General features: G+C 38.4%; 1 protein-coding gene, 1 non-coding gene and 1 pseudogene across 2 annotated transcripts in view; 2 read left to right on the top strand and 1 right to left on the bottom strand.

The window, feature by feature from the left end:
- Window positions 1–27,163, bottom strand: part of FREM3 (FRAS1 related extracellular matrix 3) — a 97,792-nt gene that overhangs the window by 51,631 nt on the left and 18,998 nt on the right. The gene's annotated exons all lie outside the window — the stretch shown is intronic.
- On the top strand, window positions 5,609–5,728 carry LOC132693484 (small nucleolar RNA SNORA15). The gene has a single exon (XR_009616851.1). It is a non-coding gene; the product is annotated as a small nucleolar RNA SNORA15 (small nucleolar RNA).
- On the top strand, window positions 15,353–19,569 carry LOC132692824 (large ribosomal subunit protein eL43 pseudogene; annotated as a pseudogene).

Below are 27,163 nucleotides of genomic sequence, written 5' to 3' on the forward strand. Positions count from 1 at the left end.
ATAAAATTAATCGCTGGGCTTGAAAACAGTATACAGGACAGCAGAGAATCTCTTGCCACAAAGATCGAGGGACTAAGGAACAGTCACGAGGAGTTGAAAAACGCTTTAAACGAATTGCAAAACAAAATGGAATCCACGATGGCTCGGCTTGAAGAGGCAGAGGAGAGAATAGGTGAACTAGAAGATAAAGTTATGGAGAAAGAGGAAGCTGAAAGAAAGAGGGATAAAAAAATCCAGGAGTATGAGGGGAAAATTAGAGAACTAAGTGATACACTAAAAAAAAATAATATACGCATAATTGGTATCCCAGAGGAGGAAGAGAGAGGGAAGGGTGCTGAAGGGGTACTTGAACAAATTATAGCTGAGAACTTCCCTGAACTGGGGAAGGAAAAAGGCATTGAAATCCAAGAGGCACAGAGAACTCCCTTCAGACGTAACTTGAATCGATCTTCTGCACGACATATCATAGTGAAACTGGCAAAATACAAGGATAAAGAGAAAATTCTGAAAGCAGCAAGGGATAAACGTGCCCTCACATATAAAGGGAGACCTATAAGACTCGTGACTGATCTCTCCTTTGAAACTTGGCAGGCCAGAAAGGCTTGGCACGATATCTACAGTGTGCTAAACAGAAAAAATATGCAGCCGAGAATCCTGTATCCAGCAAGTCTGTCATTTAGAATAGAAGGAGAGATAAAGGTCTTCCCAAACAAACAAAAACTGAAGGAATTTGTCACCACGAAACCAGCCCTACAAGAGATCCTAAGGGGGATCCTGTGAGACAAAGTACCAGAGACATCACTACAAGCATAAAACATACAGACATCACAATGACTCTAAACCCATATCTTTCTATAATAACACTGAATGTAAATGGATTAAATGCGCCAACTAAAAGACATAGGGTATCAGAATGGATAAAAAAACAAGACCCATCTATTTGCTGTCTACAAGAGACTCATTTTAGATCTGAGGACACCTTTAGATTGAGAGTGAGGGGATGGAGAACTATTTATCATGCTCCTGGAAGCCAAAAGAAAGCTGGAGTAGCCATACTTATATCAGACAAACTAGACTTTAAATTAAAGGCTGTAACAAGAGATGAAGAAGGGCATTATATAATAATCACAGGGTCTATCCACCAGGAAGAGCTAACTATTATAAATGTCTATGCGCCAAATACCCGAGCCCCCAGATATATAAAACAATTACTCATAAACATAAGCAACCTCATTGATAAGAATGTGGTCATTGCAGGGGACTTTAACACCCCACTTACAGAAATGGATAGATCATCTAGACACACAGTCAATAAAGAAACAAGGGCCCTGAATGATACATTGGATCAGATGGACTTGACAGATATATTTAGAACTCTGCATCCCAAAGCAACAGAATATACTTTCTTCTCGAGTGCACATGGAACATTCTCCAAGATAGATCATATACTGGGTCACAAAACAGCCCTTCATAAGTTTACAAGAATTGAAATTATACCATGCATACTTTCAGACCACAATGCTATGAAGCTTGAAATCAACCACAGGAAAAAGTCTGGAAAACCTCCAAAAGCATGGAGGCTAAAGAACACCCTACTAACGAATGAGTGGGTCAACCAGGCAATTAGAGAAGAAATTAAAACATATATGGAAACAAACGAAAATGAAAATACAACAATCCAAACGCTCTGGGATGCAGCGAAGGCAGTCCTGAGAGGAAAATACATTGCAATCCAGGCCTATCTCAAGAAACAAGAAAAATCCCAAATACAAAATCTAACAGCACACCTAAAGGAAATAGAAGCAGAACAGCAAAGGCAGCCTAAACCCAGCAGAAGAAGAGAAATAATAAAGATCAGAGCAGAAATAAACAATATAGAATCTAAAAAAACTGTAGAGCAGATCAACGAAACCAAGAGTTGGTTTTTTGAAAAAATAAACAAAATTGACAAACCTCTAGCCAGGCTTCTCAAAAAGAAAAGGGAGATGACCCAAATAGATAAAATCATGAATGAAAATGGAATGATTACAACCAATCCCTCAGAGATACAAACAATTATCAGGGAATACTATGAAAAATTATATGCCAACAAATTGGACAACCTGGAAGAAATGGACAAATTTCTAAACACCCACACTCTTCCAAAACTCAATCAGGAGGAAATAGAAAGCTTGAATAGACCCATAACCAGCGAAGAAATTGAATCGGTTATCAAAAATCTCCCAACAAATAAGAGTCCAGGACCAGATGGCTTCCCAGGGGAGTTCTACCAGACATTTAAAGCAGAGATAATACCTATCCTTCTCAAGCTATTCCAAGAAATAGAAAGGGAAGGAAAACTTCCAGACTCATTCTATGAAGCCAGTATTACTTTGATTCCTAAACCAGACAGAGACCCAGTAAAAAAAGAGAACTACAGGCCAATATCCCTGATGAATATGGATGCAAAAATTCTTAATAAGATACTAGCAAATCGAATTCAACAGCATATAAAAAGAATTATTCACCATGATCAAGTGGGATTCATTCCTGGGATGCAGGGCTGGTTCAACATTCGCAAATCGATCAACGTGATACATCACATTAACAAAAAAAAAGAGAAGAACCATATGATCCTGTCAATCGATGCAGAAAAGGCCTTTGACAAAATCCAGCACCCTTTCTTAATAAAAACCCTTGAGAAAGTCGGGATAGAAGGAACATACTTAAAGATCATAAAGGCCATTTATGAAAAGCCCACAGCTAACATCATCCTCAACGGGGAAAAACTGAGAGCTTTTTCCCTGAGATCAGGAACACGACAGGGATGCCCACTGTCACCGCTGCTGTTTAATATAGTGCTGGAAGTTCTAGCATCAGCAATCAGACAACAAAAGGAAATCAAAGGCATCAAAATTGGCAAAGATGAAGTCAAGCTTTCGCTTTTTGCTGATGACATGATATTATACATGGAAAATCCGATAGACTCCACCAAAAGTCTGCTAGAACTGATACATGAATTCAGCAAAGTTGCAGGATACAAAATCAATGTGCAGAAATCAGTTGCATTCTTATACACTAACAATGAAGCAACAGAAAGACAAATGAAGAAACTGATCCCATTCACAATTGCACCAAGAAGCATAAAATACCTAGGAATAAATCTAACCAAAGATGTAAAAGATCTGTATGCTGAAAACTATAGAAAGCTTATGCAGGTAATTGAAGAAGATATAAAGAAATGGAAAGACATTCCCTGCTCATGGATTGGAAGAATAAATATTGTCAAAATGTCAATACTACCCAAAGCTATCTACACATTCAATGCAATCCCTATCAAAATTGCACCAGCATTCTTCTCGAAACTAGAACAAGCAATTCTAAAATTCATATGGAACCACAAAAGGCCCCGAATAGCCAAAGTAATTTTGAAGAAGAAGACCAAAGCAGGAGGCATCACAATCCCAGACTTTAGCCTCTACTACAAAGCTGTCATCATCAAGACAGCATGGTATTGGCATAAAAACAGACACATAGACCAATGGAATAGAATAGAAACCCCAGAACTAGACCCACAAACGTATGGCCAACTCATCTTTGACAAAGCAGGAAAGAACATCCAATGGAAAAAAGACAGTCTCTTTAACAAATGGTGCTGGGAGAACTGGACAGCAACATGCAGAAGGTTGAAACTAGACCACTTTCTCACACCATTCACAAAAATAAACTCAAAATGGATAAAGGACCTGAATGTGAGACAGGAAACCATCAAAACCTTAGAGGAGAAAGCAGGAAAAGACCTCTCTGACCTCAGCCGTAGCAATCTCTTACTCGGCACATCCCCAAAGGCAAGGGAATTAAAAGCAAAAGTGAATTACTGGGACCTTATGAAGATAAAAAGCTTCTGCACAGCAAAGGAAACAACCAACAAAACGAAAAGGCAACCAACGGAATGGGAAAAGATACTTGCAAATGACACATCGGACAAAGGGCTAGTATCCAAAATCTATAAAGAGCTCATCAAACTCCACACCCGAAAAACAAATAACCCAGTGAAGAAATGGGCAGAAAACATGAATAGACACTTCTCTAAAGAAGACATCCGGATGGCCAACAGGCACATGAAAAGATGTTCAACGTCGCTCCTTATCAGGGAAATACAAATCAAAACCACACTCAGATACCACCTCACGCCAGTCAGAGTGGCCAAAATGAAGAAATCAGGAGACTATAGATGCTGGAGAGGATGTGGAGAAACAGGAACCCTCTTGCACTGTTGGTGGGAATGCAAATTGGTGCAGCCACTCTGGAAAGCAGTGTGGAGGTTCCTCAGAAAATTAAAAATAGACCTACCCTATGACCCAGCAATAGCACTGCTAGGAATTTATCCAAGGGATACAGGAGTACTGATGCATAGGGGCACCTGTACCCCAATGTTTATAGCGGCACTCTCAACAATAGCCAAATTATGGAAAGAGCCTAAATGTCCATCAACTGATGAATGGATAAAGAAATTGTGGTTTATATACACAATGGAATACTACGTGGCAATGAGAAAAAATGAAATATGGCCTTTTGTAGCAACATGGATGGAACTGGAGAGTGTGATGCTAAGTGAAATAAGCCATACAGAGAAAGACAGATACCATATGGTTTCACTCTTATGTGGATCCTGAGAAACATAACAGAAACCCATGGGGGAGGGGAAGGAAAAAAAAAAAAAAAAAAAAAAAAAAGAGGTTAGAGTGGGAGAGAGCCAAAGCATTAGAGACTGTTAAAAACTGAGAACAAACTGAGGGTTGATGGGGGGTGGGAGGGAGGGCAGGGTGGGAGGGAGGGCAGGGTGGGTGATGGGTATTGAGGAGGGCACCTTTTGGGATGAGCACTGGGTGTTGTATGGAAACCAATTTGACAGTAAATTTCATATATTAAAAAATAAAAAAAAAAAAAAAAAAAAAAAAAAAAAGAATAGAATGAGCACTGCCAATAATTTGACCTAGGTGCAGTTTGTAAATATATTACCTTGCTTCATAAAAATGTAGATAATGGTTTTTAAAAAATGTAGTGATATCATAGCATGGACCTGTGGTTTTATTCTAGTTAGAAAGAGAGTCAGAACCTGCAATCCAGGTTGTTATCTTCTTAGCTTAGAACTACTTCTGCAAAATACTGTGTGCACAGCCTGTGAACTGATCTTTAAACTTGAGGGTCTAGTTCTAGAGACATCTTTAAAAAAAATAATAAAAATACTCTTTCACAGAGGCACTTGGGTGGCTTATCGGTTGAGCATCCGATTTTGGCTCAGGTCATGATCTTGTGGTCTGTGAGTTTGAGCCCTTCAACGGGCTCTGTGCTGACAGCTTAGAGCCTGGATGCTGCTTTAGATTCTGTGTTTCTCTCTCTTTCTGCCCCACCCTGCTCGTGTTCTGTTTCACTTACTCTCAAAAATAAATAATAAAACATTAAAAAATTAAAAAAATATTCTTTTACATTTCCATAGTATATATTATTTAACTCCCCCCCCCCCCCCGCCATAGTCCAGTGTTCTGCTCATGTTCTAGAAACTGATCACATAACACTGGACATATAGGTTTGTGCTTGATTGGCATTAGAAATGAGATAGTATAAGGCATGGCTGAATACTTTGTTCTTTATCTCAGTAATTGATGCAGCCAGACACCATGCAAAAGTAACGTCTTCTCTTTGAAATGTCTGTAATAACTGATAATGGATAAAGAAGATGTGATATATACCTATACATATACATATATACATATACATATACATATACATATACATATACATATACATATACATACACACACACACACAATGGAATACTACTGGGCAATGGGAAAGAATGAAATCTTGCCATTTGTAATAACATGGATGGAACTGGAGGGTATTATGCTGAGTGAAGTCAGAGAAAGACAGATACCATGTTTTCACTCATATGTGGAATCTGAGAAACTTAACAGAAGACCATGGGGGAAGGGAAGGAGAAAAAAATAGTTTCAAACAGAGAGGGAAGTAAACCATAAGAGACTCTTAAATACAGAGAACAAACTGAGGGCTGATGGGGGGGAAGGTGGGGAGGAGGGGAAAATGGGTGATGGACATTGAGAAGAACAATTGTTGGGATGAGCACTGGGTGTTGCATGTAAGTGATGTATCATGGGAATCTACTCCTGAAGCCAAGAGCACACTGTATACACTGTATGTTAGCTAACTTGACGATAAATTATATTTAAATAAATAAATATTTTATGAATTAATGAAAACATAAACATAAATAAATAAATAAATAAACATAAAAAATAAATAAAATAGCTGTGATGGTATGCTAAGCTTTTTTTTAATAGCACTTTTTTTTAAAAGTGGACAGAAATAAATGAACTAATGCTAGGAGCTTGCAAGGACTTCCAAGTACTAGTTAAATTGGGCCACTTTGCTCTTTGACATGTTGCTTACATTGCTTTCAAGTGCAATACTAACATTGTGGTGGTTATACTGAATTCTCAAGAAATGGATGGCTTTTATATACGTGTTTTCATTTTCTTAAGAATGATTCCACAGTTTTATTTGTTTTGTAGCTTAGCATTTCTCTCCTTCCCCACAACCCAACAGAAAAAAAAAAGAAATGAGATAGTATAATAAAAATTGTTATGTATATGTAATGAAAGTAATATTTCCTGAAAAGCCATAATACACTCTATACCTTAGGAAGATGTGATTCCAACCAAACCAAGTCCCTACAGTTTTTTATAGGTGTTCAACACAGGACACAGGGTGTCCTGTGGCTACTCTAGTGTCAGCTAAAAGCAGCTCTGAAATAGTGGGTTTGAAAACCAGAATCACTTATTCTCCCACAAAGAAAGAGACAAATGTCACATCCCCATCTCAGCTTATGCCTGCAGTCAGCCCAAAGGAGATAGAAGAGTGTTTCAAGAGCAATTTGATTTGGAAGTGTTGGGAAAGGAGGAGTCAGTGAAAAAAGGGTCAAAAGGAAGCTCTGCAGAGACATAAAAATAACGTTCTATTCATCACAGCCCAGAATGTAGAGCCAAGTATGTTCATATATCCTTGTAAGTGGGTTTGGCCAAACCTTGGAACCATCTAACTAAGCTCTAAATGAATGGGGAATGACATCTGGTAGAGTTCTTCTTAAGGTCTGACAAGACAATAATTAGGGAGGAAAGGTTGGAAGGTAAAGTAAACCGCAGCCTAGCTCTGTGTCATCTCCATTGTTAGTCCAGGCCTTACAAAAATGGGCAAGCCAGAGAGCCAACAGATGTCATTAGCCTAATTCTTGGCAAGTACTTATCAGGCAAAGAATATACGCTGAGCTTTTTTTTTCCCAGGGGAAGCATTCAATTTGTCAGCAATTCCTCTCTGCCAGACCACAAATCAACAATTGCTAGATAAATGAAAAGCTTCCACTCAACTTACAAACTATTGGGTAAAGTATTTATTTTCTAGAAATAAAAGTGCCTTTTTTTTATAGCACAAGCTATAAATGGTCCCAGTAGGTTCCACTAAAGCAATCAAATGCCAAGTACATAAATCTTATAGACCCTTATGGAAAATGGCAGTGGCTCTGTTACACATCATGTTGAATGAGGCTATAGATTCACAGAATAAAAAATAGCAGAATAGGTCATAGCTAATAGGTCAGTGACAGACTAAACCCATTGCTGTAGTAATGGTAAGGGAAATTCAGTGTAACAATCACTTGAGATATACTTTATGAAGACAAAATTTGTTTTGAAGACTTTGGATTATATGCTTTCTGAATTATGCTGTTGCATAATTTGACATTGGCTCCTATTATATATAATGGTCAGGAGATACTCAACTGTGAAAAGAAATGTTGTGGGTGAGGTTTAACACACACAGATGTGTGTGTGTGTGTGTGTGTGCGTGTGTGTGTGTGTGTGTGTGTGTGTGTGTGTTTGCTTTGTCAAAGCCTTTCTCTGTTTCCTTCATCCTGCCTTTCCTGTATATCTGCCTCTCCTGGATTTCCACTTCATCTTTGTGTTTACATGAACTCTTTCCAGCTTCTAGAAGACTAGTTAGTATTTGTATACACTATATTTAAAAAATTTAAAACGTAAGGAATGGTGATTCCATAAGCAGCATCTAAAAAGAGGCTTCTCAGTTTATTCTTTGCCTGGACTATACCAAAGGGAATCCAATCTAGTAGCTCCCTTGAAGTTTACAAAACAATTTCAAGGTAATGCTTTACCCCCATGTCTTTCACCGAACATGCTGAAACATAAAAATGGGTACAACCTCTGAGGTCATTTTCGGTCTTCAGGTCTATGATTCTAAGTGGGCATAATAATGATACTGATAATAGTTTTTACAATTTCACTCTTTTTAAAATAATAAGATGAAAACTCAATCTTTAAGGCATATAATTTCTTTTAAAAAGTGTTCCTTGGGGTTTATAAGGAAAGGAAATATTTTCCAACTCAGAGCATATGAATTTTATGGCACCAACCATAGAACAAAAATATGATGGCCCCTTAAGCCAAGGTCCTTTGCCCAGCATGATTTTCCACAGTTATATTAGACTACATGGACTTTTGGTTTTCCTAGGCAGGCCCAGGCAGAAGTCATGAATCAAGGATCAAAATATGCTATTTCTATCAAGATTATCCTTTCCAAAATTATTTCCATAATTTTCCAGATTCTGGATTTCTTTCTATATATTAATACTGGCTGACACAACAGACTGGGAATAAGTATCACTAGGGAACAGAGGAGAAACACTTCTTAAGACACATGTGGCTGCTTTTCTCATGCAGCACATGCACGAGATTCCAGTGGTGCTGAAGGCGGATCTGTAGTCTGCTTCAAGAGGAGAGCAACCCAACATGTACCTTAATGTTTATAGCAGCACTATCAACAATAGCCAAAGTATGGAAAGAGCCCAAATGTCCATTGACTGATGAATGGATAAAGAAGATGTGGTATATCTGCCTATATCTATATCTATCTATATCTATCTATGGTTTTATACACACACACACACACACACACACACGCACACACACACACACACACACACACACACACACACTGGAATATTATTCAGCCATCAATAAGAATGAAATCTTGATATTTGCAACAATGTGGATGCAACTAGAGTGTATTATGCTAAATGAAATATGGCAGTCAGAGAAAGACAAATGTCATATGATTTCACTCATACCTGGAATTTAAGAAAGAAAACAGATGAACATAGGGGAAGGGAAGGAAAAATAAGATAAAAACAGAGAGGGAGGCAAACCATAAAAGACTCTTAAAGATAGAAAATAAACTGAGGTTGCTGGAGGGGTGGTAGGTGGGGGGATGGGCTAATGGGTGATGAGGACTGAGGAGGGCATTTGTTGGGATGAGTACTGGGTGTCATATATAAGTGATGATTCAGTGGGTTCTACTCCTGAAGCCAATAGTATACTGAAGCCAATAGTAAGCTAATTAACTTGAATTTATTTGTTTATTTTTAAAATGTTTATTTATTTATTTTTGAGAGAGAGAGAACACAAGCAGGGGAGGGACAGAGAGAGAAGGAGACAGAATCTGAAGCAAGCTCCAGGCTTTGGGCTGTCAGCACAGAGCCCGATGTGGGCTTAAACTCACCAACTGTGAGATCATGACCTGAGCCGAAGTCAGACTCTTAATTGACTGAGCCACCCAGGTGCCCCATTGAATACTTATTGAAATAAATAAGTAAGTAAGTAAGTAAATCAATCAATCAATAAATAAAGTTTTTGGCAAAACTGTTACTGTGATGTAAGTTAATTTTACGTGTCAACAAAAAAGATGATGCCCAGTATTTTTGACAAACACTAGTCTAGACATTGCTGTGAAGGTATTCTTTCGCTGTGATCAATGTTTACAATCAGTTGAATTTAAGTAAAACGGAATGTGGGTGTGGCTTTCATCCAATCAGTTGAAGGTCTTAAGAGCAATGACAGGTTTCCCCGAGAAGAAGCAATTCTAACTCAGACTGCAACATAAAAACCTGCCTCAGTTGCCCACTTGCTGGCCTACCCTGCAGATTTCAAATTTGCCAGCTCTACAACTGTGTGAACCAATACTCTGTTTCTGTCTGTCTCTCTCATACACACACTTCCTATACCTCTTCTACACCTACTGTTCTGTGTTTCTGGAGAACAGTGACTAATACAGTCACCATAATACCTGCCCCCTTCCCCTTTTTTCCTCTGATACATTAAGCTTTTCTGAAACTATTCTAGATGCAAGCATCTCCCAACATGTCCTTTTAATCATATTTAGATGTTTGGACCCTGTCTTCCTGTTTTGTTTACTTGTTTTAATTCAGTCAGATGCATTTAGCACACAGCTATTGCAACATGAATTCTCTGGGAAGAATTTTTCCCTTTCCCCAGTGACAGAGACGAACGATTTTGATCTACCTAATTTGCCCAAAGAGCTTTTATGAAGCTTTAAACTCAGATCCTTCAAAAAAGACAATATTAGATGGAAAAGAAAAATCTATGTTTATAAAACTGACCAAACCTGTACAACTGCTTGGAAATGCTAGGAAAGTTTAGAGATATAACACAAAAGTTTAAAAGTGTTTTCATATAAAATATACCTAATATCCATTCAAAAATCCTCTGGGGAAAAACTTGAGTTGTAGAAGGGATGCATTTGCACTCATTACTTAAAGTGTTAGGATATATCCTGATATATTTTCTGGAGCTAAGGATTATGATTTTTTTTTTTAAACCTAAATTCTGTGGCTTACAAATCTTAGTTTTACAAAATAGAGTTAATTTCACATTTTAATTAGGATAGTAAAACAAGAGAATGCCATTGATGGAAAAAAAATGTATCAGAACAAGTTTCTATGACTGTTACATTTCCCTGAACGTTCTAAATGCATTTGATTGCAGTTGTAGATTCTGCCTCATCGGTGTGAAAATATTAGCTATATCTGAGCTTCAGAGCAACTCCTCATTGTAACTAAGTTTTCTTTAGTTATACTCATGTTCCATATCCCCTGCTGGATGTGATGCTCTTCCTCTGCTCATCCTGTTCATCAGGCAACCTCTGATCGCACTGTAGCCTTTGGAAAATCTCTGGATTCCTCCTGATACCATACATGGGTATACAGACTCTTGGTTTATTTTTCCTTTGTGGAAGTTAAATTAATGCCAACCCAGGGAAAGAGAAATGTTGACTGGGAGTGTTAACAAGACCCTTCACAAGATTTAAATTCTTGTTACCTTGAGGCATCAATAAATACCCACTGAACATACTTTTTTTCTATTCTTTATCCATACTTCCCATACTTCCCCCTTCCTGCCCAGTTTGAGAAAAGTTTAAGGTATGCACCATGATGGTTTGATTTATATAGATTATGAAATGATTACAATAGGTTCAGCTAATGTCTACTTTCTTATATAGGTACAATAAAAAGAAAGAAGAAAAGAAAAAAGGAAAAAAAATTCTTGTGATGAGAACTGTTAGGATCGATCTATTCTCATGGGAACTTTCCTGTATATTGTACAACAGTGTTAACTGTGGTCATCATGTACATTACATCCCTAGTGCTTATTTATCTTGTAACTAGAAGCTAGTACTTTTTGACCACCTTCTTCCAATTCTCCCTTTCCCAACAATCCACCTCTGGTAAGTCTAATCTCTTTTTTTCTTTTTTTAGATTCCACATTTAAGTGAGATTGTACAGTATTTGTCTTCCTCTGTCTGGCTTATTTCAGTTAGCAAAATGCCTTCAAGGTCCATCCATGTTCTTGCAAATGGTAGGATTTCCCTGTTTTATGGCTAAATAATATTACATTGTGTATATATACCACAACTTCTTTATTCACTTGTCCATTGATGGACACTAAGGTTGTCTCCATGTCTTGGCTATTGTAAATAATGGTGCTGTCAATGTGGGGATGCACAGATCTTTTTGTTAATGTTTTTGTTTCCTTTGAATATTTCCAGAAGTGGAATTGCTGTATCATATGTTATTTTTAGGAGTTTTGAGGAACCTCCATACTGTTTTCCTTAGTGACTGACATCCCACCAGTAGTGCACAAGAGTTCCCTTTTGCCACATCCACGCCAGCATTTGTTATCTCTGGTGTTTTTGATGATGGACATTCTAACGGGCATGAGGTAATGTCACTGTGGTTTTGATTTGCATTTCCCTAATGACTAGTGATGTTGAGCATCTTTTCATGTGCCTGTTGACCTTTCATATATCTTCTTTGGAAAAATGTCCATACAGATCCTTTGCCCACTCTTTCTATCTTTCTTTCCTTCTTCCTTGCTTTCTATTGAGTTGTATGAGTTCTTTATATATTTTGGATATTAACTCCTTACCAAATCTATGGTTTGCAAATTCCCCCCCCCCCCCATTTCATAGGTTATCTTTTTCACTTTCTTGGTAGTTTCTTTTGATTTTGTGGCTTGCGCTTTAGATGTCATATCTGAAAAATCATTACCAGTACTCATGTTAAGAACTTTGTCCCTATGTTTTCTTCCAGAGTTTCATGGTTTCAGGGATTACATTTAAGTCTATAATCCATTTTTTTAAGTTTATTTATTTATTTTGAGAGAGAGAGAGAGAAAGAGAGAGTGCACACACATGTATGCACAAAAGCAGGGAAGGGGCAGAGGGAGGGAGAGAGAGAATCCCAAGCAGGCTCTGCACTGTCAGTGTGGAGCCAGTCATGGGGTTCCATTTCACGACTGTGAGATCATGACCAGAGCCCAAATCAAGAGATGCACACTTGACTGCTTAACTGACTAAACCCCTGTGATCCATTTTGAGTTAACTTTTATAAGTGGTTTAAGGTATGGGTCCAGTAATGGGTCTCATGGTGTTGAGATTGAGCTCCACAATGGGCTCCATGCTGGGCTTTGAACCTAGTTAAGATTCTCTCTCCCTCTCTCTCTCTCTCTCTCTGCCCCCCCCCCCCTTGTCCCTCTCTTGCTCATACATGCTCATTCTCTCTCTCAAAATAAAAATAAAAATCGAAAGCTGTATACAAATCTTTCTCTCACCTATTTGTCATTGCATATGAAACTATATATGTAATACATTGTTAATACATGATTGTTAATACATGAGCCTCCGTGTACCTGCTTTGATAGTATAGATAACAGAATTGCTCCAGTTTGTTTAATGGCAAATCAAGATTCTGTTTTCACACTGGTTAGCATCTTTTGTTGCTTCTTGGTGTAAGTTCTAGGACCCAGTTCATGGGACTTGCATAAAACTGAGAAGAAAACCGGTTGTTGAAATTGAACAAACCAATCTATGACATCTACTTTCATGGCTTGGGCTTGGTAAAACAGGAAGCTAGTTGGGGGGTATTCTATATACATGAGTTATGCTCTTTCTCTCCTTGTTCCTAAGTATTGCTCTTGTCATGTCAATTGTTAACAAAATCATAAACATTGCACCATCACTATTCCAACCATCTGATGATTCTGTAACAAAAGGAGTCTGAAGGGACTCTGATAAAGACAGTGATATTTTATAAAATTAGCCCCCCTCATCAAAATTGTGGTGTAGACCTGAAAATCTGATAATTTGCCTATCCTTCTGTAATCACTGTGTTTTGTCTAGATAGATGAAAATCAATAGGAGGGACTATAAATGAACTTTGTACCTGCGACAGCTCTTGCCTAGGAGATATCAAAAGTGGATGTTGTATCTCCCACAGTTGGTTCTAAACAGCCTTAGCTGAAACTGCTATGAATTTAAAGCACCCACCAGCTAAAGATAAACAATGATTGGTATGTTAGATCCTCACCAGACCCAAATGAAGAGTCTTCTGTGACCAATGAAAAATGTGACTTGTTTTAAGCAGTTATATCAGTACTACGGAGTCATTTCACCCTCTCTTGTATGTAAGCTTTGGTCCTTAATTACCACAAACACAGTGAACTTCCCCTTTCTGGGATACATGGGTCCCTGACTTCTCCTCTTTAGTGAACCACCCTGAATTTCCTCACTGATGTGTATTTCCTTGCCTGGCAAGTCAGTAAACTCAGTGCTCCCTTATTTGACCACTGCAGTGGTCTCGGTATTTCTTTTAAAAACATTCATATTCTCTATATTACTCACTATTTAAATAGGAGATAACCCTATCTAGTTTGTGTGTGTGTGTGTGTGTGTGTGTGTGTGTGTGTGTGTGTGTTTCCAGAAGCACAGATAGCAATATAACTCCACAGTGTTAAACAAAAAACAACAGAATTCTTAAATGGTTTTTAAAACATGTCCCACTCCCACCCCCCTGTTTAAAATGTTGCTAGTTTTCCTCTAATTGTTACAGACTCTGGAAACAAAGAGTTAATGTTCATCATTAGACAGTTTTTCTATCATCCACTAAATTTCTTCAAGCATTTGGCTTGCTGTACATAAACCAAGTGAGATAGAATCTTTTGATTTCCTGTGAATTCAATAGGAGCTCATAGGATGGGTGAAAACACATTACAAAAGATCAACATCCCAATTCTCAAAAACCAAATACTTCAGATAAGATGGCTCAGAGTTGCTCTTGGTAAGCGCCCTGGTGCCCATAATAGGGATGTGCACATTCAGAGGCACAGCACAGGATGCTGGGATCTGGAGAGCCCTAGAATTCATTTAGTAACAGAGAGTAACTGCTTTCATTTCAGTGGGTACTGATTAGTAAAGTGGCCAACTAAATGTTATATATCTATTTCTTTTATTAACGACTTCATTGGACCTTAGAAAGACCTGGGTTCTGTATTAATTAGAATTGTGAGAACCCAATAAGGACATCAGAAAGTCATTTGACCTGTGAGAAAGAAAGAAAGAACACTCTAAAATCAAGTCTATTTCTCTCTATACCTCTAAGAAGATAAAGGAGGAGAGGAAGGGACAGACCTACAGGGCAAGAGAATCAGTTAAGCACTTAATGGAATTGTGGACTTTAAGTCACACATTATTATTATTATTATATTTTCATTTCAATGGACCAGTTGTTAGCACTACATTTATTTTAGTCTCTGAATGACTAACAGTTTAAGTTTTTTTCTATCTTTTGTATTTTTGCGTTAGTCCCCAGCTGCGTATAGCATCTCACCATTTTGTGCTTCATATTAAACCAGTGCAAAGTGCCAGTTTCCTCCCTGTTTATTTGGTTTTCCTGGTGTGCTCTAAAGACGTGATTTTAAAAAGAACTAAACTATTCATTCAAATGGACTTTTTCTTGCCTTCAGAAGAAAAGAATAATACATAAAGAGTTTTAAAAGCCATAACAAACAATAGAAAACAGAGCTGGCAAAAGTAATGGAATGTAGAAATAAATCCCATTCAGTTTCTGGACTCAGACTTAGTCTGTGATGACATGGCTAAATGCACCAAGAAGGTTGGAATCATCAGTAAACATGGAACTCATTATGGTGCCTCCCTCAGGAAAATGGTAAAGAGAATTGAAATTAGTCAGCACACCAAGTACACTTGCTCCTTCTTAGGCTAAACCAAGATGAAAAGACAAGCTGCGGGGATCTGGCACTGTGATTCCTGCATGAAAACAGCAGCAGGTAGTACCCAGACCTACATCACTACTTCTGCCATCACAGTAACATCTGCCATCAGAAGACTGAAGGACTTGAAAGGCCAGGAGCAGCTCCACCATTTGAAACATTGTTACTCTATAATAAATGAGTTAGTTCATGTAACAGACAAAAAGAAAAAGAAAAAAAGAAGGAAAGAAAGTAAGAAGGAAGAAAAGAAAGAAAAGGAAAAGAAAGGAAAGAAAAAAGAAAGACATCACATTCAGTCCCTTTGGGTGTTGTGAGTTGGATGGATTGAGGTAAAGACCATGCATGTTTGCTATGATGCTGACACCAATTCCAATGTGTAATTTTTCCAATACCACCAGGCAATTCTCTGACACCAGCTGGGTATCCTACAATTCAAGTCATTTCTGACACTATCTACCCCAAGAGAGCATCAGATCCCACAGGGTAAGGGCCCTGTCCCACAAGACTGCCCTCACTTTAGATGACAATTGCAAGTCTAGATTGTCACCTGTGCTTCTGACCAACTGGCTATAGATGGGAGGTTCCAATGACTCCCTCTTGGGTTCAACTAATTTGCTAGAGTGGCTCACGGAACTCAGAGAAACATTTTACTTACTAGATTGCCGGCTTATTATAAAAGGGTATGACTCAGAAACAGCCAGGGTAGGGGATGCAGAGCTTCCTTGCCTTCTCTGAGGGTGCCACTCTCCCAGTACCTCTACATGTTCACCAACCTGGAAGCTCCCCTAATTAATAGGCCCTTTGGGTTTTTATGGAGGCTTTATTATATAGACATGATTGATTCGGTTTTTGGTCACTGATGATTGATTCAGCCCCTTTTCCCTCCCTACAGGTTGTGGAGGGTTGAAAGGGTGGAAATGAAATTTCTAACCATCTAAACACAAGGTTGGCTCCTCAGTTAATCAGCCCCTATCCTTAGGTGCTTTCTAGAGTCGCCTCATTAACATAACAAATGATGCCTTGACTATTCTCTTTACAGGAATTCAAGGGGGGTTAGAAGCTTGGTTCCAAAATGGGGAGAAGATCAAATATATACTTTTTTTTCTTAAACGTTTATTTATTTATTTATTTATTTATTTATTTATTTATCTTATTTCCTTTTTTATTTTTTAAAATTTACATCCAAATTAGTTAGCATATAGTGCAACAATGATTTCAGAAGTAGATTCCTTAGTGTAATGTTTATTTATTTTGAAAGAGAGAGAAAGAGAGGCAGAGAGAGAGAGGAAAGAGAGACTCCTGAGCAGGCTCTGTGCTGTCAGCACAAAGCCCAGCATGGGGCTTCATCTCATGAACCATGAGATTAGACCTGAGCCAAATTCAAGAGTCAGACACTTTACTGACTGAGTCACCCAGTCGTCCCATGTATTCCTTTTTTTTTTTAAGTTTATTTATTTTTGAGAGAGAGAGCACATGCACACAAGTGGGGGAGGGGCAGAGAGAGAGGGAAGGAGACAAAGAATATGAAGCAGACTCCAGGCTCTAAGTTGTCAGCACAGAGCCCAACACAGGGCTCGAACCCATGAACCATCAGATCATGACCTGAGCAGAGGTTGGACACTTAACTGACTGAGCCACCCAGGTGCCTCACTCCTATGTATTCTTAGTACAAATCACAATATCATACCTGCCTGCTTGTTCTTAATGACATGAAGAGCTTGGAGAAAAAAGCTGCATAATTGATCCTAGCATCCAGCAAATCTGAAGGTTACCTCTATTCTTTTATATTCTGGGCATACATTATAAGACATAGTAAAACTGAAACACAAGTGGCTCTGACATAATTATTAGAGAGTGGTTCCTGTATTAGTATTTTACTGTCATGTAAAAATTGCCACAAACTTAGAAGCTGAATAAAGCACACACACATTATCCTACAGCTTCAATGGACCAGGAATACAGACATGGCTTAGCTGAGTCCCTGGCTCAGGGTCATAAGACAGCAACCACAGTGTTAGCTGGACTGCATCCTTATCCAAAGCCTTGAGTAGGAAGGATCTGCTTCCAAGCTCATTCAGATTATTGACAGAATTCATTTTCCTGTTGTTGTGTGACTAACAGTCCCAGTTTCTCACTGGCTATTGGCTGGATGCTGCCCTCAGCTTCTAGAGGTCCCTTGAAGTTTCCTGCTGATGAGGGACCATAAGGCAGGCTGAGGGCAAAGTACAAATTAGCACACCACCCCCCCTCCCCCAGGTGGTATATGTATGATGTTCCTTGGATACTCCTGGCTACCCCAAAACAGGAAGAGACAAAAAAAAGGTTAAATTAATAAGAGTCACCACCAGTTTACAAGAAAAAAGACATCCCATCAATAGTCTAAAGTCCAGGAATTCCCTAATGTCCTAGTGTTAATGCTTTGCTAGAGGGAAAAACAACCTTAGCTTGACAATAGCTAGGCCTCCAGTAATCTGTGAATCTTTAGCACATGAAAATCACTTTGGAAACTTCCCTTTTGACTTTACCTCCCACAGTCCCATAGTATACAAGGAGCCACTCTTCACAACCCCAGTGCAGCTCTTTCTGCCCACTGGTCCTGTCTCCATGCTTTAATAAAATCACCTTTTTGCACCAAAGACATCTTCAAGAATTCTTTCTTGGTTGTCAGCTCTTAACCCCATGAACCCCACCAACACTCCAATACCCCATGACTGCCATGTGGATCTTTCAACATGTAGTTTGCAACATGGCTGTTTTCTTCTTCAAGGCCGGCAGAGAATCTTTCTAGTATGTGCTAGCAAGACAGATACTGATTTAAATTCAGACTTAGAACAACACATTAAAGAATCTTTTGTTTACAAATTAACATTAGTAACTTTGAGTGAAATGAATAAGCAATAACATGATTGTTGGTAAGAATAAAAAGAAGAGATAAATTGGAGTGAATGCAATTATTTCCAATCTTCTAGCTGTACTTGTTTTCCATTAAATGCAGCTTATATGTTTTGCCATATGATTTATAACCAGCTTCTTCCAGAGCAACTATGAGTAAAGCAATGACATTCACTAATCTGGAGTGACCCCGTTTTCCTTGGCATTTGGAACTACTGCCCGAAGGAAGAGAAGACTCAACTTTCCTGAACTTGTCATACAACAATTCTTGAAACAGGATTTCCAAACTGCATTATGCTATACTACTTTGCAGTGAGCTGTGCAGAGTATGCTCGGCTTAGTAATGACACAGGTCAGAGTTAAAGAGATATGTAAGTGAAGGAATCGGAGAAGCGCAGAGGAAATGGCTGGTACGAATAGACATAGGAGAGCTGTTCCTATTATTTCTATGTCGGGTGGTCCAAGCAGGGAACTGAGTTCTGATGGCACAGGCTGTAGCTAGTACGATAGGAAAAGATAGGATAAAATAGGCAGACAGGGAAAGCATAGGACCTGAGGTCCCTGGGTGGGAAAAACACATCTTTTGGAACAATGCTGGGAGTGTCTGACAACAGCAAACCGTCTCATGCCTAAGATTTCTCTTAAGAATGTGATAGACACCACCTACTCCCCCGCAAATTTCCCTCAGGAATTTGACAAAAGACCTAACCAAAAATAAGTAGTAGACCATAAAAACGTGTCACCCACAAGGAACGTAAGGCCATAGACCATCCCTCATACCATAGAAATGAGCCAATCAGGAATGAACAACGCAGCACCTAGAGCTATCAAGCCAATGAGGGTAGAACCTGAGAAGGAATGAGGGGGAAGGGAAGGGACAGCTGATCAGAACCTTATAAAACAAGGACGCTTGCCTATAGTCCTGGGGCATTCACTTTTGAATGTTCCCTCTCTGTAAAGAGAGCTTTCATACTATTCTTCCTCTCTGATCTTCTACTCTAATAGACTTTTGCCTGCTGCTCATTTTGTGTCCACCTCTTCATTCTTCAAACAGGCAAGACAACGATTTCCGGGTGTTGTGGTAAAAAAATCCTGCGACACTAAGACCAAAAGACTCTGCAGAAACTTCTGTCAGAGACCCCTTCCAAATATCCGTTATATCATACACCAGCAGGTTCCTATTTAGGGCTCTTTTTCCTAACAAGTGAGTTCACAGGAGAGAAAAATTGGAGCTGCAAAGGAAAATCAATTTAAAGCTTGAAAGGTGAAATTGTGTAGAAAAAAATCACCCTTTCATGCTTAATTAATCATGGAAAATGTGTCTGCCAGCATGAAGCCATTTTATCAGAAAACAGGCCAGGTGAAACAGTTAAGGAAATGGCATTACCAATCCCAACACTGTCACACATGAGAAAACAAGAGAAGAGAAGCATTGCAGGCAGACAAAACTGTATTCAGTGGTTCATAAAATTGGAGTGTTTTACATCTAGAGAGTACTTTTTCATGAATATCTCCTCAGTGCTCTAAAATTAACTTTTGGGATGATTTCTAATTACTGTAATTGTTTTGGTCAACTCAACTTTTAAAATAAAAGGCAAAGGTTTAACTTCTGTGAAATGCTTTACAGGTCTAATTTTGAAGGCTGTGGCAGGTAGTTCTAGATCTTTCATTTTGAGCAGAGACAAGAGAACTCTCTGGCCTCTGAGAAGTTTTAAATTAAAGGAACTATAAATTTGTTACTCTCATTACTTCTCAAACTTACTTAAACACAGGATCTTATTTTTTCTTTTAATGCAACATCTTTTAACAACTAGTTCCATGGCACTCCACTCAGGAAATACCAGTTAAATTATTTTCAAGTCATATCACAGCCATGTGAAAAAAAAAAAAAAATTCCATCCATCAGTGCTTCTTAAACCTCACACCAAAATAATCCTAAGGACATATGAAAGTGAATTTGTCCTGAGGAGGGGCAAGAACCAGGGACCTGGGGCATATAGCTATAGGCTATCAGCCGTGAAGTCTTAGAGATGTCTTAAAAATTCCCCGTGAAGCTTCATAATAGAAAAGCTTGTGTTAATAGGAAAGTAAAACTCTGCTCAAGGGATTTGTGCCAAATTTACTGAGTCTTCTCACTGCCCTCCTCCTCCCATGGACACAAACCCTGTATTAATGACTGGTATTACTTGCAGTAAGCATTATTGAAGTCATGAAGTCTCTAAAGAAAACAGACTACAATCTTAGGTTACTGAGCCTCTCTGAAACGTACTTACTGCACTACAGATTTCTCACCCCGTTGTGATGATAAACTTGCAAACAACTGACTTGTGCACACTTAAAAAATGCCTAGCCCTAAAATGTGTTTTCAAAAGAAATTCAATCAATTTTCTATTAGTTGACATTCATTATTAGTCTTCCAACTGTAATAAAGGGTTCCCCATGGCATCAGCGAGAACACATATTAAGCTCTGGGTTATTAAAACTTAGGGGAAGGCTTCCAATCCTAGGCATACACCCAAGAGAAATGAAAACATACATCCCCACAAACACTGACTTGTGGCTGCTCCTAGCAACATTATTCATAATATCCAAAAAGTGGAAACAAGCCGAATGCCCATCAGCTGACGAAAGATAAATAAAAAATGGTATATCCACACAATAGAATATTATTCATCCATAAAAGGAATGATGTATTTCTATATGCTACAATGTGAATGAACTTTGAAAACACTATGCTAAGTGAGAGAAACCAGACAACAGGCCACACATTCCATGATTCCATTTATATGAAAAGTGCACGATAGGCAAATCTATAGAGACAGGAAGTAGGTTAGGGGTTGGCAAGGCCTAGGGCAGGCTAGGGGAAAATGACAGGCTAGGGGAAATGACTAGAGTGACTGCCAACAGGTACGGGTTTCTTTCTGGGGGAACGAAATGTTAGCAAACTAGACTGTGGTGATGGTTGCACAATCCTGGGAATGTACTAATACCTTTGAATTGTGTACTTTATTTTTTTAAGTTCATTTTATTTATTTTGAGAGTGAGAGAGAGAGAGAGAATGGGGGAGGGCAGAGAGAGTGGGAGACAGAAAATCCCTAGCAGGTTCTGCACTGTCAGCACAAAGCCTGACCTGGGGCTCAAACCCACAAACCAACCACAGGATCATGACCTGAGCTGAAATCAAGAGTCAGACGCTTAACGAATGAGCCATCCAGGTGCCCCACCATTAAACTGTGTACTTTAAATGGGTGAATTGTATGATACACGAATTATATCTCAATAAAGGTATTAAGATATTATATTTACATTTCATGTATTTTTATGTACTTAAATTTCATGTAAATAAATAGATTTTGCAACAAAACAAAACAAAACTAAGGGGCAGGGGAAGCCCCAGGAGTGGTTGCTTATGTTCAGCAATGCACAGCATAAAATAATCTAGCAGGGAATTGTTTAGGACTTTACAGATTTTCTGCTGTTTGCAATTAAAGGCACAAGGGAAAATCAAACTTCATATATTCAATCCATAAAATGAAATCCAATAGGAGATACTAGAATTACTTCATACCCTTCTTGACTCTTCATTGCACCAAATGAATCACATTTTACCATCCCTTAGTCATATTCAGTTATACTGTTTCTGCAACACATTCACATTGATCAAGTAACATATTAATCACATATGTACTTATTTGTGTAATAATAGTTTCTCAGAAAGCCTGATCCTTCTTTCCTCCATAAAGTAGGCTAATGGTGACTGAAAATTCTTGAACTGCTGTCCACAAGAATAATCCCCTTAGGCCTACTAAGATCATGCTGGATATCCAATAGATTTCAAAACAACAGTTAACAACATTCTTATAATTTTAGGGCCAGAAGGGCCCTTGGAGATGATGAGTTCGGCAACTTTATGTTTCAGAGGAGGACCAGTCCTCCATTGTGGAGCTAGCAGAAATTCAGGTCTCCTGATTCCCTGGCTTATATTTTCCCACTAAGCCTATCTCTAAATTGTAATTCAGGATAGCAATGATGACACTGAATAAGGTTTTAGTCAGTTACTGAAGTACTCACATCTCAATCACAGTACTCTTCAGTTATATAGTTTCTAAAGGGCTTTCACAAGCATAAGTTATTAGAGCCTCATCACATCCTGTGAACCAGACAGAAATCAGCATCTCCATTTTAGATGGAGGTTCAAAAAGTCCTAAGATTTGCCCAAAGCCATAGGGCTGGTAAGTACTGGCTCTGGAATGAGAACTTGACACTCAACATTTTCCAAGCAGAACTCCTTATTCCTTGCCAACATGTCCCCCAGGTTCCCACGTTAAAAACCTGGGCGTCACTTTGTTTTGTTTTGTTTTGTTTTGTTTTGTTTTGTTTTAGGTGACATAAACAAATTTCATTTAACACTTCATGAAGTGAACATTTTCCTTTTGGAGAACTGCAAAATGGGTGGGAGGCAAGAAGATTTTATAGGATAAAGAATAAAGACCAAGGAAGAAACAAATAGAGAAATCTGATTGGCTGGGGTCACCCAGTCACCCTTGATTGGGGTGAGAAGGCCCAGAGTTGGCTTGGCATTTGGAGATTGGAAGACTGGGTATACTGCAGTTATGGTCAAGTGGAGCTTTTACAGGGACACGAAAGTTATCTAAGTTTAGTTCCCTGATGTGACACCCTAGGCAGAAACAGTTCCATCTTGGGCCTAGGAATTTACTTCAACAGTCCCCCTTTTTGATTATCCTCTTGCCCAGTCAAAACATCAGTCTTAGCATGAGTCTCAGTTACCAATGCCTCTTCGAGTCTCTATGCCTTGTACAAAAGGCAATACCAGGCTTGTATTTTTCGAGCTGGTTATATTTTTCTGTTCTCTTCTGTTGTTCCAGTAGGACACAGACCATCAGTCACTGGCAAATGGCTGTTCACTTACATTTAAAACTTTGGGAGAACACAGTATATTAGGGAGACAATAATAATGTTAGAAAGAAGACACTAGGCATCACTCTTGAGTTCCTCTCTCTGCTCCCTCAAATTCAAGAACTGTCAATTCTAGCTCCTACAAATTAAAAAAAAATCTATCCACTTCTCTCCACACTCATTGCTACCACTTAAGCTTATATCAACATTATTTCTCACTTATCTTACTGCAATCTCCCCCTTTCTACTTTTGCCTCTGCCTGTGATCTAGTCTCTATAATGCAAAGTTATGTGCACATAGCTCCCGGTAATCACATCACCGCTCTGTCTGAACTTTACTGTTTCTTCTTCACTTTCAGCATAAAGTCCACTGACACATTGAGAACATCTTTCCTAGTCTGGAGCCTGCTCACTGCTTCAGCTCCTGCCACAGCCTCTGTTCTCTGACCCATGCAGTTGGAGTGAGCTCACGGCAGTCCCCAAATTTCCTCTGCTCTTTCTTCTGTTTTGCCTTTCCACTCTTCTTTTCCTTTTTCCCTCACCTGGCTACATCTTGGGAAGCCTCGTTTCAGTTCTGGATAAGATGCCTTTCACATTTGCTCTCATAACAATCTAAACTGACTCTCAATATAGCATTTACCCTGACTTTTAACTTATCCCCCATGAGACTGTAAGTTGCTTCACAGCTGGGACTATGCCTTTTTTCCTGTTATATATCATGAGCCTGGCATATAGCAGGTACCCAATAAATATTTGCTAATTAAATAAGAGATACTTAAGTCAGAACAGAACTATGCCATTTCTGAAATTTGAGGCAAGTTCTTCCTATGTGTTTCTTTTCATAGTTGATGACAATCATATTCTAAATCTTAAACACTTGGACTGAGTAAGTGGCTACAATATATTTCTCATTGAAAAACACAGAGGTTAAGTGAACCTCTACATAAATGACACATTAATGATAACAGATACTGTTTAATGGTTATGTGGCTTCTGTTTGAAGTGACAAGAGTTTTGAAAATATATAGCGATGATGGTTGCACAAGACTGTGAATGAATGCATTTCATGATGTTTGAAATCGACTATAGTTCTATGGGAGGGATGCAAATTGTTGAAGCATTCATATTTTTTCTTCTCTGTTTTTGGAACTCCACTGTAACTGATTGATAAATCAGCCACATTTCAGGAACGATCTGGCCTTTCAAAGTATACTCATCCAACCAGCCCTTATGCTCTAGAATACTGAAAGCCGAAACTTGTACTTACCCATTGAAGTGCATATTATGTTTTCTTAACATGTTTGTTAGTAAAGATGCCTATTATGTTATCAACCAAGAAAATTTGATTCTGAAAGCATTTTTAAAGTTCAGTCCTTAGTCTAGCTCAGCTGAACTGAATTTCCAAGGTAATGCAAAATCACTATTTTTATAATGATAGACAATTTTAGTTCTAGACATCAAACACTTGCCAGGATTTCACAGATTTAAATCAGTTTGCTTAACAAAAGAGAAGCCAGTGTGCAGAGGTTCCTGACATATTGTGTGTGTGTTATGGAAGCCCTTTGACAGCCTGGGGATCGTTCCTCAGACAATGTTTCTGAATGTACACAAGAAAATGGTTATAATTATGTAAAACTCAATTATATTAAAACACAGTTATCAGAACAGTAAACATTTGTTCTGAAGCTGCTATGGAAAATAGTTGGGTGGTTACCAAAAAAGCTAAGCATAGAATTAGCCCATGAGACCTATCAATTCCATTCTTAGATATATATACCCAAAGGAATGAAAAGCAGGGACTAGAATAGACCCTCCTATGCCAGTGTCCATTATGGCATTATTCACAACAGCCAAAAGGTGGATATGACCCAAGTATATGTCAACAGGTGAATGGATAAGCAAAATGTAGTATATGCACACAATGGAATATTATTCAGCGATAAAAATGAAGTACTGAGGGACGCTTGGGTGGCTCAGTTGGTTAGGCATCCGACTCTTGATTTCAGTTCAGGTCACCTTCTCACGGTTTGTGAGTTCAAGCCCTGCATCGGGCTGTCTGCTATCAGCACAGAGCCCACTTCAGATCCTCTGTTTCTCTCTCTCTTTTTGCCCCTCCCCGCCTCTCTCTCTCTCTCTCTCTCTCTCAGATAAACATTTTTTTTAAAAAATGAAGTACTGGTACATCTGATACTGATACATGAATGAACCTTTAAGACATCATGTTCAGTGAAATAAGCTAGACACAAAAGGACAAATATTGTATGATTCCACTTATGTGAAATATACAGAAAGACTAATTTATAGAGACAGAAAGTGGATTAGAAATTACAAGGGCTGGGGGAGGGGGGTTGGGGAATTACTGTGTAATGCTTGGAGCATTTCTGTTTGGGGTATATACAAAATTTTGAAAATAGTGGTGATGGTTGTATGACACTGTGAATGCAATTAGTGCCACTGAATTATATGTGTAAACTGGCTAAAACAGCAAATTTTATGCTACACATATGACTACAATTAAAAAAAAATTAATAATGTAGTATACCCAAACCCACTGAACTGTACACTTTAAATGGATGAATATGAATTATTATGGTACGTGAATTATCTCATAAGACCATTAAAAAAATTTCCAATAGTAATTATCACCAAAATTTCAAAGTAGTGATGAATATAAAGGATACTTTGACATCTCTACAATTCCCATAATTTGATATTAAAATATCTGTTATTCCTATTGGTTGGTTACAAAGCCATAAGTTTTGCTGGTGGTATTATCATTTGTTATCTACATGTATAATTGGGAGGAAAGCTGTATTTTAGGTGGAGGTTAGTAATTATAAAGATATTCTTTTTACTTTTTTTCATTCAAGTTCCTTGACCGTCTGAATTGTATCTACAGATCTCTTGGGTTAAGATCTACAGATTTATTTTACTGAAAATAAACTACACAGGAGAAAAACTGGATTTGCCTTTAATGTCTTTAATTCATCTACTCACACAATTTTGGCCACTGAGACTCTGAAGCTAGGCAGCATTTATTAATTTAACAGAGCATGTAAGATCAAACTGCCTTTTTAAAAAAGGAAATGGGAAATCCATTACAGGTCTTCCCCCAAATAATCATTTAACTCCAGCAGCTCTGTGCAGTCACTTAAAAAGACCAGAAAGTCACTGTCTCAAGAAACCCATTTTCTTTTCTCCCAATGCTGTGCCAATTGATGCATATTCCATTTTTCTTTCATCACAGGAAGCAGAGACCACAGCCATTTTCAGGCTATCATAATCATTTCAGCTGAGAAACTCAGTTGGCTCTCCAGAGCGAAGATGCTTCCAGCTGTAACATGGCCAACTTTACCAAAGGGCCTGTCCTGAGCATGGCTTAGTGCCCGCCTTGATGATTAAAGACGGGACGTCTAGCTTCTTGAAGCTCTTCGTGTGAAGGAAACCTTTTACATGGCTGAGCTCAAAGGGATTCCATTTCTCTCCCTTCAGCAGGATTTTATTTTCTAGTGGATGTTTCTAATGTTCTTCGCTCTTTTTGCATGAACATCATCACACCTCATTCTGTTTCAGAGAATTTTTACTTCCAAAATAACAACTTGCATACCTTCCTCAGCACATTTGTTCGATGTAACTAAGGCCAGGTATTAAGAAAGTTGCTTATTATAAGATGGAGGGATTGCTTTAATGATAGTATTTTATTTTTGTCAAACACTTTGTCAAACACTTTTTAATATATACACCAAAGTATGTTCTGTTTTCTGAACACTATCTTAGAGAATGGAAAAGAATGCATAAGTAGGATTAAGAAATGTGAATAAAGTCATAGGTGAAGTATATTGCAGGGCTGGAAAAAAACCAAG

Source organism: Panthera onca, chromosome B1 (assembly GCF_046562875.1).
Source record: "Panthera onca isolate mPanOnc1 chromosome B1, mPanOnc1 haplotype 2, whole genome shotgun sequence".
NCBI lineage: Eukaryota > Metazoa > Chordata > Mammalia > Carnivora > Felidae > Panthera > Panthera onca.